The following is a 10,617-nucleotide window of genomic DNA, read 5'->3' as shown; positions in this document are numbered from 1 at the left end:
TTAGGTGCCTCCTGTTAGAATATCTGAATATACTTGATGCTGCCATCACACTGACTCCAGTTTCTGCAAGGGTGAAAATTAAATGTTTGTTTGGGAGAGTTCTGAACTCTTTGTCAATTAATGCATAGAAGAGTTTATTGAGCCAAATAATGCATTGATTAATTCTTGCTTGCATTTAGAAGCATTTCATATAGTAGAAAAACTTCATAAAAGATGAGAGAAATATTCTACTGGAAGATGAGAGGTTCTGAAAAGCATGTGTTTCAAAGAGCAATCGCTGTCTAAAAAGAAAACAATGAAAAACATTGCATTTGGACAAGTTCTGTGCCCTCATTTCTTCCCCTTACTTTGTACTAGTTGGGCTATTTACATGAAAACATCATCTTTGTTACTAAAGTGTTCATCTGTTGCTTGCTCCATGCCTGAAGTCAAAATAATTCTATGTTTGTAATATTTTAATCACCTCTACTGCAAACAATTATGAAATTATAAACAGAAGATTATGACTTCAAGTGGGAACTAAGTGGCTGGAGCTGATGAAGTCTTAAAAGCAAGGATCCTGTTATCATGCAAATGCTTCCAGTAATGAAGAAAATTAAAAACCCATGTAAAAAAAATCTAAATATAAGTGTCTAAATCATAGACAGCAGTAGGTCTTTCAGACAAGATAATGGTAGTTGAAATGATTTCATAATAAAATTATAAATCCATGCTAGCAATTATTATTTCATTTTATACACAATTTTGCATCTGTAATTTATTTTTTTTTTTTGTCAGTAGGATTTTGTTTTGCAAAACAGAATCCTCAGAGGGCCTACCATTCTTCGAACAGCATGTCATCATTTTCTGTAGACAGCACATGCTTTTCACACCTCTTATTTGTTTATGGCAGTTACATCCAAGAAAGCAAGGCGTGCACTGCTTATGCTGCAGCTTCCCTCTCCTTCCAGCTGAATAGTGCTGAGGCAGCCCGGAGTAAGCCTGAAATGTTCAGCTTCTCATGTACCACCAGAAGAAGGCCCTGAGCCCACCTGTATGGCAGCACCTGCAGAGCAGAAGTGCAGGTGCTCTCCAAAGAAACCCTTCACCTCAGCCCTGTGCATTGCTGGCAGAGGGAAGGGCTCTAACCCTGACTGGCTTTTATCCCCAAGGCAGGACACGCTGTGAAGTTTGACACCAGCCTACCTTCCCAAAGAGCTGCAGTGATGTACCATCAGATGTGCAACCACTCCTTCTATTCCAGCGCCAAGCACTCTGCTCACTGATACCGCTCCCTCCTGACTGGTATCCGCTTAGGAATGCTCATCAGCTGAGTGACGGCACCGCTGGGGAGACCTGCTGATTTCATGTGGGCTCTGGGTTTGGATTGCCCTGAGAATCCCTGGCAAATCCTGACACATCCACTCTAAAAGCTGTTTGTTCCCAGTATGCTCTTTGAACTGCACTCAACCTTGGTGATAAGTAGCTGGATATTTCTGACTGTCACTGAGTTCTATGTGCTGTTTAGGAATCTCTGCACAACATTCCTTAAAACTTGCCTTATATATTTTTGGATGTGTTTTATTTCTGGCAGCTAGGTGGATGGCCTGACAGACCATTTTAGGGACTGCAGTTTCTGCTGGCATAAGAACAGGAGGTCACATACAGCTGGAGACACTTCCAAAGCTACTGAGTCTGGTAGAGGCGACCTGGTCTGGCAAAAGTGATGCCCCTGAGGACTGAGGTACAGCCCAGTGTCCAGGAGGCAGAACTGGTCAGAGCAAAGGTAAAATTACCAAGAGAAACCTAAGTTAATGTCAGCTCTATATGCAAGAAGATAACATTTTGACCACTGAAGTCATGCTGTATGTATAATTGCCTGAAAGCTAAAGTGCCTGTAAAGCAGGGCAGAGGTGAGATAAAGAATATTGTAGACACTACTCATATCATAAGCTTTTATGATGACCTGATAATCAGGTGAAAAGGAGTTTTATCCAGAACTACACTTTGAGAAAATGGCTGGTGTTTGTTAGATGACAGATTTTGGGACATTTGCTTTGCTAACTGAAGCTGCAGTTACTCTAAAGTCATAATAATATGCAATGGGATGAGAGCAATACACATTTTAAAATCAGCTTCCAAAAGATAAAAACAGATATTGAGTGAAATTTGTCACCTCAAAGGACTAAGTATAAGATTCAATAAGACTTGTATTGGCATTATTTCCTGCCTTGCATGGAGTATCAGTCTCAAGGAAGAATTAACATACAAAATTAGCATACAAAAATCAAGGTTTATTTTTTAAGTAAATTTCTGGTATTGTATTGCAGGGAAAATGTTTACTATACTATTCAGGTGCCTTTTGAAATTGTATTAATTAAATAAATTTATTACATTTAATAAAATTACTAATTTTAATTACTAATTTAATAAAATTATTTTTCAAAATCTCATGGGAAGGAAGAAGTTTAAGTTTCAGTTATAGGTGGCTGAGACTGGAATCTGTGGAACCTCAGTCACATTTGCACAATAATTTTAAGATTTTTGTGGAATTTCAGCACATTCTTTCCGACATAAAGTTTGCATTCAACTTGATATATTTAATAGACCTTAGCAAATCCATGCAAAAATCTTCAAAAAGCGTGTATATGAAAGCACATCTATGACATGTAAAGCCTTAGTTCAGTTACAGAAGCATTTAGATATTTGTGTCTTGCTCTTTCTCTGAAGACTATATGCCAACAAGAAATTCCACACCATCATTTATATCTTATATAGTCTTTCTGTAAAACTGTTGAAAAACTCACATAGTTGAATGAGAACATTATTCCAGTTTTGGTTGTAGTCAAGACAATTTTTCTTATAATCTTGTTGCTCAACCTTTTAATTTAATGAAAAGTGTCACAAGTTTAGATTGTTTATGTAAATAGATCATATTAGAAAATCAGCTTCAGAAGTAAAAACTTTTCCTGATTTGCTCAATACACTGCTTGATGCAAAAATTGTACTGTGAAGGTACAGAAATCAGAAAGATAAATGAAATATATTATACTTTAACATTTCTAAGTCAGCAGCATGATTTCAGGTACCTAACTCAATGTGATGCATTAAACGTTCATTAAACATTACTTCTTATATACATGCTTTATTCTATTCAAAATACAGTGTTAGGAGTTTTTTAAACATCAGAAAAATTCTTCTTATATTTTCTGACATATGGAAATGGAAAACACTTTTACTTTGTCAAAGTTTCTTTTCTAGTCCTCTATATAAAAATAATTGAAGGTAGAATGTATTTATTTTTAATACAGAAAAGCTTTCATGCTTTTAATTGCTTTTCCGTTTAAGATTCTGAAGGAAATAAAAAATAGACAACTACGTCTAAGTGCAATGATTGTGGCTCCTTTGCAATGCTAGCATTTCCTAACCATTCCTAGCCCTGTTTTTTATCACTGCTTCTTTTTCTCTTCTAGGGCCATGCAGAGTACAAGCTGTTTTTAATGATTTTGCTAGGTTTGTTATATCAGTGTGATGTTCTAACGAAGATTTAAGGAGCAAAGAGGCAGCAGGCCAACTGTTTTCACAGACACGCTTAGCAAAGTGAGATATACAACCATGGAAATTATTTTTTTTCTTCTCAGTCTTTGTAGAATGCTATTGCAACCTGCAAAATGCCACAGTGTAATTGTACAGCAATAGACTTCTATCATTCTCTGCTGCAGGAAACAACCAGTCCACTGAAACAGATGTACTCTTCTATTATCTGTGCAGTGTCTCCAGCCAGAAAGCAAAAGCAGCAGTTCATCCTTGGTCAGGTCCCACTTGGGACTATGTAATTACCATTGTGGTGGATCAGAAGCAATTAATTTTGTTCCTCTTGCTTTAAAAAGAAGCAATCAAAAGAGGGGGGTGGTGAGGCTTTTAATGCTAGAATTCAGTCCAACACAGAGATTATACAATTAAAATAAGAAAATGTCAAGCAACAGAAAAGTTAAAATAGCACCACCTCAGATGGCTTACAGCAGTGGCAGAGAGCTATGAGGAACAATGTTGCTTTATACTCTCCAAAGAGCTATAGCAGCTTTCCAGCAGTTCAGACATTGCTATTAAACGTATTTCTTATCAGTCACACACTGCAGACTTTTCTACAATGAGCTTTGTTTCTTGATTGTTCTTATTCAAATCTCAGACTAGGACATGATCATGCAGCCTTTTTGGATAAGTGTGAGTCACCACAGCCATTGTTCCTCATGGTGCATATTTGCACTGATCCCCAGTACTGATGGTTTCAGTCTAGGAAACAAAACTTTTAAGTAGCAAACTGCAAGAGATCTAACTTTTTACAGGCTCATATTACATTTTTTTTCATAATAAGAAATCAACCACTGTAATAAGTCTTGTCTATCACCACATGCCTCACTCATCATAGCTGTAAAATAATTTGGAAAATATTTAAGTTGCATCCTTTCAAATATCCACTGAACTTCGTGCAGCAAAAATATACAGCCGATGAAAAGGGCACTGTTGTTTGTGATGCTTTAAAACTTTAAAATGGTTGGATAAAATCTCAGTGATAACCATCAAATTTTTGTCTTCCCTATTGAATTCCCAGCAGAGAAATAAAGCCTGCTTGAAAGGCAGTCTACAGGTTGCCTTGTCTTCTTTCAGAAACAATGTCCAGGAAAGAATGTTCTGTATGGGTAAGAGAGAACAAGTTTTGTTAGATATGGTTCAAAGGAAGAGACATTGCAAAATATATGACAGAAATTATCTTAGCTGTAGTAAACTCTGCTCTAATATCCTTTGGAAAAATTTACTCCTTAATCTAACAGCAAAAGTATATGCAAGTCCTGACCCACTATGGTGCTCTTGAAAAAGAGATTGCAATAAAAATGATGAAGGTGCTTTGCTAAATGGTCCATTTCTATTCAGCTAACAAACTTCTCTTATCATCTAAAAATGTTATCTCTTTTGAAACCAAACAAGCTTGTCAATAGACCCCTGCTTGGCTGAATTGACTCAGGCTATTTTGGAGAAAGTCTGTGGGTAGACTCCAGATAAACATATAGAGAATATGAAATAGGATTAGATTATGCTCTGTCTACTATATCACATAGCTAATCAGGTTTTTTTATTTATTTCCTAATAATTGTTTTTAAGGTTTTGTTGTTTGTTTTCATTGGATGTGGGTTTTAATGTTACTTGAAAACCTCCCAGGTGAAAATATGGATACTTAACCTTCAAACTTCAGGGGTTTTTAACCTTTAGTGTTGCAAGCCTTGCATTTGCCTTACTACTTGACATCTCCTAAACCAGGAAAATAACTAAATGCATACTGCTCAGCTGTCCTGCAGTGGATCATTTGAAGGCTCTTAACTTAACTTTTTCTCCTGTTATGGAGGCCACATGGAATGACCTTAGTAGATATAGCACAGAACTGTCATAGTGTTTCATTTCAGGAACCCAAGCACCACACTGGCAGCAGGAGGTGGGAATAAGAAAGGAAATACATGGTTGTTGGGGTCAGGAGATGTGTCTCTTTGCCACTCCCAGTTTTGTGCTTGTCTGCTGTTCAATCCACTACTCACCCGTCATACAGTCCAAGACCTGGGCTACCACCAGCAGATGACGCTGCATGTAGGGAAGCCCTTCTCTTAAACCCCAGCTTGCAGTCCTTTCATGAGGCAGTGCATTAACTCACAGACATCAAGGAGATTGGGAGCACTGTGAGAACAGTTGTGCTCTCAGCCTTAGGTCTAAGTTACAAAATATATATAAGGTGTAGTATTACATTTGCAATGTAAGCGGAAAGGTTTCAGTTGGACAGAAAACCAAGGTCTTAAGTTTATTAGTGGTACTCCGTTCACTACATCTGTTTTACATTGGCCTAACACCACCAGACTTTTCATTAGAACATTCTCTTACACGTCAGAGTAGAGAGGAACACATTCTAAGTACACATTCAGACCCAGCGCCAAAGGCAGGCAGAAAGCTCTTCAGCGTGCATGAAGAGCCGTCAGAAAATTCTGACTTATACTGAGGTTAACTTTTCAGTGCTCCTGTCAGGAAAGCCTAACACACTTATAAAACAAACAGATTACAAAAATCAGAAGATATGCATATAGCTCTTACACACACAGAAATTAATCCTTTATCAAAGTGCCCATTAACCTGAGCAATCATTCTCTTATTAAGCGGGAGTGATATGGAGGTGGGTTAAGGCAGACTGGTTTGCCCTGCGCTACTCATGTACCTCTGGGTAAACAATGTTGTATCTCAGGAGCAGCCCCGGCTTAGATTCTGTTTTATGTGATACACTGAGACTTTGCACTCCAGCCTGCTTTTGTCATTCGTGCAGTATTCTTCTAAGGATCTTGATGAAAGTATCAAGGAACCAAAGGCAAAAACGCATTTATTACGATATGCAATCTCAATTCCTAGGTTCTTATCTTTTTTCTCAAAAAATGCTTCCAGTGTGCTGTCTATCACAGTCTGCCTTTCCTCCTAGAGCAACATATTCAGTACTGACAATTTAGCTAAATACCAGCCTACCTGGGGAGCAGGGAAACCTGCTTAATTGCCTGGATTCTGGCTTCACAGAACAGCTTTCACACCTTAAGCTGGACTAGTTCGCATCTGTGGCTGTCGAGTTTCTGGCTTGCAAATGAAGAAATCAGATGCTCCTGCTCCTTAAGGAATACTCAAGGGTACCGAACCTCATGCATAAAGTCAAAACGTGCAATCTGATTTCCATACTGGATAACATATTTTGTTAATAAGGACTTCCTGAGATTACTCTATCCACCTTTTTTTAATTCTTATTTTTTATTATATTCAGAAGACACTGTATCATGATTGTAACCCCAATTATGTCATCTAGGTCCATTCAGACTTTTTACTAACTCCATTTTGACTAACATGTTTGAATCATTCTGGGTGGGGGGTGGGGGTTGATTTAAAAAAAAGGTATTATGTAAAGCCTACCTTATTACAACAAACACTCAAAAAATTATCAACCAACTAAAATTCTTGTCTTTCAAACCTAAGCATCAGTTCAGTTGGGATGCATGGAACAGATTATTTTATCCCTGTACAATTTTCCTTTTTAAATAGAGATTGAGTCAAGGTAAATTAGTTTCTCTACAGTAAATCTCAATGTTAAATAACTACAAAGCTCCAGTTTTTGGAAGGAAAAGGAATCCTCTTAAAAAAATGTTTTCTTGCATGGGATGTTCTCTTAAAAAAAATAAAAAATGTGTGGCCTATTTTACCTTTCCCCATACAGATTATTTTTTAAATAAGAGATTGCATACACTGTTTTGCATTTAAAAGATACTACTATATTCGAAGAATTTTAAGAGTGGTAAGTTGAATAATAAAAAATGCTGAAAATTAGATGTTTTCTTCTACTTTACGTAGTAAATCAAAGTCCATCACTGTGGGAACTGAACATCTTCCATTCAAAATCAATATCAATAGAAAAATCCTCACAGTTTATAGCATTTTTCTACTTATCTGTTTTGACATCAGAATTTTGCCTGTTCGTGATTCATTCAACTGTGCTGTTTATGTGTATTGCTGATACAATCTTTAATTAGGTAATTACCCAGTATTTTTCAACACAATGCATGAGATGACTAGCTCTCTCTTCATGAGTAACTAATCGATATTTCTTCTTATCTTCCTGTTTATTGTGTAGTTCTGACCTTATTTGTTCCATAGTCTCCTCACTGAGCAGAAAAATATTTATTTCTCAATAGATTTCTTGCACCACAGTAGAGCTCAAAGGTAAATAATTCATCTTTGCAATATCCTCAGCAGGTAAAACCTGTGGAGGATTAAGACCTAGGGAACAATTGCTCTCTAGTAGCATCTGAATGTTGTTTTCTCCTGGCCATTCCTCTGGCCCATGCTTTTGAAATTCTACCAAAATCACAGAATGGGAAAACAGAAATGAAGAAGTAGCACACATCTAAGTCTCATTTAATTTGGATGTCAGGCCTCTGGAACTGGCAGCTTTTTTGGGGTTCCACAGTTTAAACTTGGCCAGAGACCAAAGATCTAATAATTGCCCCATTTTTTTTTCTTCTTTTTTTCTTCTTTTTTTTTCTTTTTTTTTCTTTTTTTTTGTTTTTTTTTTTCTTGTTTTTTTACACAAATGTAGGAACAGACTTTTGTATCTTTCCCTGATTTCTTATCAATTCACCAAAGAAGCTCAGCTGGACAACAGTTCATATTAAAAGGGAAAGATAAAGATTGTGAAGGGACTCACTGGAGCCTGTCCAGATCTTCCTCTCGTAGAAAATAGCTCCAGGCCCTAGATTTTCACACAAAAGAAATATGACACAACAATCATTGGCGTTTGAAGCAAGAAAGATCTGTCCTCTGAAACCAAAGGCAATTTGAGGCATTCATAGTAAAATAAATAGTAGATAAAAGCATGCCAGACTGAGCTCTGTAATATCAAAAGTGGAAGCCATGAGAAAAACTGTGATGCTGTAAAATTTTAAACTGTTAAGTTTTTAAATGATCAATTGTTTATGAAATTTCAAGACAGAAAGTAATAAAAGGATTTTTAAAAGACATTTTAAGTATTTTTCCACTGAGCAGAGCTTTCTGTAAAACAGATGAGGCACAAATGAGTATGTAAGTCCTTCTTCAAACTGTTGACATGAAGAGCAGAGTGCCCTGATAAAACGACATGTAGTGGGAATATACACGTTAGGAAGACAAATTTCTAGGGGCAATATCCCAAATATTAGGCATTTTTTCATTACCCAGAGCAACTGGAAAAAACAAAAGGTATTAATTAGACCTTCAAAGAGAATTTCAATGCCTTCTTGGCAATGAGTCTGGGAACTTGAAATGGACATTGAAAGAAACTGGAAAACTTTTCTAAAATTTGTACCGTCTCCTATTACCCATTTTTCAAATTGCCTTTTTAACTTGGAAGTTTAAGCACGGAAATTTCAGAAGGTAAGTTTTTCATGTGTCCCTTTTACTTTTTAGTGCTAGTTCTAAATGGTCAGCAAAATTTTTTATCCAATTATCATCAATTTAAAACCTGGGGGAAGTAAAATACCTACTAAAGAGGAATTTAGATCTTATTTTAGCAGCTCCAGCCACTGTGACATTCTCCTAGTATGAAAAAAAATTAGTTTCCCACTTAAACACCAAGAAGTACATCTTATTGATTTTCCACAGCAGAAGGAAATTAAGGTCTAGAAGGAAAATAAATGTTTCTATGACCATGTACACTGCACATGGTGCTTCCAGATTTTCAGACAATTGGCTTATATAGATCAGCATCTCCACAGCGTCTTAAATATGCAGCTTCCAGCTGTAGGGATAAATAGGGGCCGGGGGGGGGGGGGGTGGGGGGGGGGTGGGGTGGTGTGGGGCAGGGTGTGTAGATGAAATGAAGCTACAGTTTATGCACAGGTTATCTTCAGTTTAGCAAGAAATCAACAAACTGCCCATTGAATCCTTACACCCCAAATCTACTTTCGTGTGGAAAAAAAAACATTAGAAGTCAGTTTTTTCTTTCTCTCTATTCTCACAACCTGACAGACTGAAGAGAATGAAAGATACAAAATGTCAGTCTTTTTTTCCCTTCCTTTTTCTTTTTCAATTTCTCTTTAAAAGGGAAAAATGAAAGCCCAATAAATATAGCTGGGGGAATGATGCCTGAGTTGTTGCTACACTGTACATATTCTTATAGCCTTCTAAATCGTAAAATGTTAACAGCAAAACTAAATCTTGACATGTTGATAGCTAAAACCATACTGCAATATGGCACATCAATTGCCTGTTATGTTTTTGAGGACCAAAAAATATTCTCTTCTGTACCATTAACATAAATCAAGCTGGTTAAATCACTTGAATACTCCAGGTACCTTTTTTTTCCGCTCATATGGCACAATGGTTGATGTCAGCGCTAGTGGCAGAGCGGGGAGCGAAGAAGAGGGGGAAGGGAAATCAGATAGACTGTAGATTTGCAGAAGGCTCCGGTACACAAATCAAGCTCAATAAGCTTGTCAGATGAACATTTCACATTAAACAAAATAATAACCTGTCATATGATTTTAAACAGCTTCTTTTCTCTTTTTTTTTCCCTTTTATTTCCTGCCAGGTTTCAGAAGAGCAATGCAGGGCTGTAGGTACAGTATCACAGCTGCATTTCTCAGAGCAGATATTTGAAAAACTTCATGCCCTTGGTTCTTGCCAGATGTTGATTCTGACAGGAGATAAAATACCGGGTTTTTCCAAAATGTCAGCATGACTGAATTATGGCTAGCAGAAAAAAAAACAATAACAACAAAAGTAAAATCTCTAGTTCTGCAGATCTGCAAAATTACTGTGCACAAGCAACATTTGACTCAGGAGACAGATATCAGTAAAATAAAATAAATAGAGAAAACACAACCCAATTGGAATTTGACTACTTTGAATGTTTGGGGGGCTAACTCTCATTCCTTAACTAACCAAGTTAGGACCTCAGCAACCTCTCTGCTAACCACCAGTAACTGATGTCTCTAAAGCAGCTCCATGGAACCTTCAATACATATTTAATTCTCTAATGGTGGCAAAGGTCACCCTGAAATTCCTCTACTTGAAGAAGGAATGGAGCTCATAAAA

The sequence above is a fragment of the Hirundo rustica genome, chromosome 3 (genome assembly GCF_015227805.2).
Source record: "Hirundo rustica isolate bHirRus1 chromosome 3, bHirRus1.pri.v3, whole genome shotgun sequence".
Lineage (NCBI taxonomy): Eukaryota > Metazoa > Chordata > Aves > Passeriformes > Hirundinidae > Hirundo > Hirundo rustica.
The sequence above is the reverse complement of the archived record's forward strand: the minus strand, read 5'-3'. Positions refer to the sequence as shown.